The sequence below is a fragment of the Myotis lucifugus genome, unplaced genomic scaffold (genome assembly GCF_000147115.1).
Source record: "Myotis lucifugus unplaced genomic scaffold, Myoluc2.0 scaffold_7600, whole genome shotgun sequence".
NCBI classification, from domain to species: domain Eukaryota; kingdom Metazoa; phylum Chordata; class Mammalia; order Chiroptera; family Vespertilionidae; genus Myotis; species Myotis lucifugus.
Genome location: NW_005878648.1, coordinates 1 through 3,672, shown reverse-complemented (window position 1 = coordinate 3,672; position 3,672 = coordinate 1). Strand labels below are relative to the sequence as shown.

Sequence of the window (3,672 nt, the reverse complement as noted above, 5' to 3'; positions counted from 1 at the left end):
ACATAGCACCAAGAAGGTGAGCAAACATATTAAGAACAGTTGGCCATAGACGCCAGGTCCCTTGACTGCGGACTGAAGGGTCCTGGGTTCGATTCTGGTCCAGGGCATGTACCTTGGTTGCGGGCTTGATCCCCAGTAGGGGCCGTGCAGGAGGCAGCTGATGGGTGTTTCTCATCTATGTTTCTCTTTATCCCTCTCCCTCTCCCTTTCTGTAAAAAAATCAATAAAATATATTAAAAATAAATAAATATTTTTATTTAAAAAAAAGTGTTGACGCAACAGAACCAGTAGAAACGGAGAACCCGGGCCCCACGCACGCACCTGCTGCTGCAGGAACCCGAACCCGCGCGCCTCCGGGAGCCCATCACCGAAACCCCGCCCCCTAGGGGAGTAGGGCGTGGCCTCCCCGACCCCAGGGCGGGACGGGGCGTGGCCCCAGGGCGGGACGGGGCGTGGCCTCCCAGACCCAGGATGGGACGGGGCGTGGCCTCCGCGCCTATCCCCGCCCACCCTCGCCGGGGGCGTGGCTTTCGGCAGGGAGTGCGCGTGCGCGGTGCCCCTGGGCGAGGCCCCGCCCCTTCCCGAGCTCCTAGTGTCGCGGTCGCGTGGCGCTGTCGTCAGAGACGCGCCGGGACCGAGCGACGGGGCAGAGCCGGTGAGTCGGGCCCTTGGGCTGGTGGGGTTGGCCGTCGCCGGGGCCCTGCTGCCCGTCGGGGCGCGTCCTGGGCGGGCTCCGTGCAGCCCCGAGCTGGGGGCTGGCGTCCCCGACCCCGGAGACGGGAGGCCCGTCCCGGCCGAGCTTCCCCGAGAAGCGCCGCCGCCTCCGTAGGTAGCGAGCCTCCCGCCCATCCGCGGACAAGGACCGGCGCTCCCGGGTCCTGGGGTCCCGGCACCCGGTGGTTTTGGGGGTCAGTCCTGCCCGATGGCGCTGAGAGGGGCACGTGGGGTGTTGTGTTTTTGGAAACGCAGAGGAGCGAGCAGTGAGTTCCGCGTGGGAAGTTGTGGGGGGCCAAGGGGGGCTTGGGGTCCGCTCAGCTCTGACGTGAGTTGGTATCAGGGGAGGAGGAGGTGAGAGTGAGGACGCCCGCTGAGCGCGGAGCGAGCTAATCCAATTGTATAAACTTACAACTGGCCACTCAGCACACCCTAGAATGGTTACTTTAAAAAAAAATTGTCTAGCAGCGGTTCTCAACCTGTGGGTCGCGACCCCTTTGGCTCAGTGGAAAGCGCGTCGGCCTGGGGACTGGAGGGTCCCGGGTTCGACTGCGGGCAAGGGCAGGTACCTCGGTTGCAGGCTCGATCCCCAGCCCTGGTTGGGGCCTGTGCAAAGGCAGCCCATTGATGTGTCTCTCTCACATCAGTGTTTCTCTCTGTCTCTCCCTAAAAACCAATGGGAAAATAGCCTCGGGCGAGGATTAAACAAATAAATAAATTCTCTCTCTCCCTCTGAAGAGGGGCAGGGGGCGGCTGGGAGAGAAGAACGCATGGGCTGGGACAGGGCGTTAGTTGATCCCATGGGCTCCGGGGGCCGTGTGAGGGGAGCTCCTGGGACTGACCCAGGGCAAGTGTCGGGGCCACTCTGCGGTCAAGGGGAACCCCCCGGGGCCCCCCTGTCCTGATGACACCCCCTGACTGAGACCCCTACTGGTGCTGTTCCCACAGAGCTGCCTGGCCTGTAGCCCTTCCCCCCGGCCAAGGAGATGACCAACCAGGTAAGGCTGTGGAGGGAGGCGCAGCAGCGGGGCCCTGGCAGGTGTCGGGGTGGCCAGGCACCGGCTCCCGGCTCCTGCTCTGCTCCTGACCACGCAGGCGGGTGTCCGCCCGTGCACAGCGCCAGGAGGAGCAGCGTGCCCCCCGAGTCTCCCCGTGCACAGAGGGGCTGAAAGAATCTGTGCACAAAAGCAGCAGAGAAACGAAGATCAGCAGAGAAGAGACCTGTGTTTAGGATAAGATCAGGGACAAGGCTGACAGGTCCTTCTGTGGGCTGTGCCCTTCGATATAAGTGCACAAATGAAGCTGCAGCCCTGGCCGGTGTGGCTCAGTGGATGGAGAGTCGGCCTGCGAACTGAAAGGTCCCAGGTTCGATTCCAATCAAGGGCACAGGCCCGGGTTGTGGGCTCGATCCGCAGTGGGGCGTGCAGGAGGCAGCCGATCCATGATTCTCATCATTGATGTTCCTCTCTCTCTCCCTCTTCCTTCCTCTCTGAAATCAATAAAAATAGATTAAGAAAAAAAAAAAATGAAGCTGCAGAGTGGGCCCGGAGCTTCCTGGTGAGCAGAGCGGGAAAAGCACATTTATTAGTCTCTTAAGGGAATGGAGAAGCTACACTTCCTTTTTTTTAAAAAAAAAATATATATTTTACTGATGAGAGAGGAAGGGGGAGAGAGGGAGAGAGAGAAACATCCATGATGAGAGAGGATTATGGACCGGCTGCCTCCTGCACGCCCTGCATTGGGGATGGAGCCTCCAACCCGGGCCTGTGCCCTGACCAGGGATCGAACCCTGACCTCCTGGTTCATAGGCCGACGCTCAACCACTGAGCCACGCCGGCCGGGCCAGTTTCTTAGGAACTAATTGTTCCTGGTGTGACTACATATCTTGCACGAGCAGGAGTCAGGAGCGTGCAGGTCAGGGTGACAGGAAGTCACTGCCACCGCGGTGACCGTATCTCCGGGGGCGCGGCGGCTGGTGCTTCAGGAAGGGGATGCGACACGTGTGAACTCTGACCTTGGTTTAATGTGGCTCCTGTTCTTTTCAGTACAGCATCCTCTTCAAGCAAGAGCAAGGTGAGCCGCCTGCCTGGGAAAACGGGTCGTCTCTGGTTCCTTTAGGAAATTGTTGTCGTGCCGACCAGACATGCCGTCCCCAGGTTACTCCCTGCAGGGAAGTCAGCAGAGGCGGCCGGACACAGACACTGAAAAGCAAACAGCGAGGCAGACAAAGGAGGCAGATAGGCCGGAGGGCTTCCCCGCTGCCGGGGTGGCCCCCACGAGGGGGTGGCCCCCAGAGGCCGCTGCACACGGGCCCGAGGGCGACTCCCGTTAACAGAGAGGTCGGCTTTGAGTCCAGCTCTGCCCCTTCTTAGCTTTGGAGTTCCAGGGAGCTACTAGTCTCTCTTTTTAAAAGATATTTTAAAAATCGATTGGAGAGAGAGAGAGAGAGGAAGGGAGGGTAGAGAAGCCTCCACTGGCTGCCTCCTGCACGTCCCTACGCAGGACGAGTCCTCAGTCCAGGAATCCATCCAGTGACCTGGTTCATGGGTTGATTTGTACCCACTCAGCACCCCTGCCCCCGCCCCCCGGCCGGCACTGCAGGCTCCTCTGGGCCTCTGACTCCTTGTCTGTAACGTGAGGTGCCGCTCACAGCGCCTGCTCTGTGGGGTTGTGGTGGCGACAAATGGAGGTGACACTTCCAGGGGGATTAGTGCAGTCGCCAGCCCCTGACGCAGACCACACGTGCGGCCCAGGCAGCTTGTGGGGCCGCATCAGGCACGCGCTCTGGGGCCTCGCTGTTGGCAGTCACTGCCCGCCGGCTCCCAGAGGTGCTGGGAGGCAGCGCTCGCCCAGCTGAGGGCTCTAGGGCCGTGGGCGGTGGGCGGTGGGGAGGCTCGTCTCCATCGGGTGGTGGTAGCGCCTCCCCCTGGCCGGCCTGTGCTTGGCGGGGCTTCCTGG

General features: G+C 61.2%; 1 long non-coding RNA gene across 2 annotated transcripts; it reads left to right on the top strand.

Moving 5' to 3' along the window:
- The first annotated feature begins 557 nt into the window (after window positions 1-557).
- LOC106696042 lies at window positions 558-3,653 on the top strand. 2 transcript variants are annotated; one of them, XR_001346967.2, is made up of 3 exons: window positions 558-655; window positions 1,663-1,712; window positions 2,760-2,780. It is a non-coding gene; the product is annotated as an uncharacterized LOC106696042 (long non-coding RNA). The 2 variants fall into 2 exon arrangements; XR_002827886.1 differs by lacking the exon at window positions 558-655 and adding an exon at window positions 668-980 and having other exon boundaries at window positions 2,760-3,653.
- The last annotated feature ends 19 nt before the right edge of the window (window positions 3,654-3,672 follow it).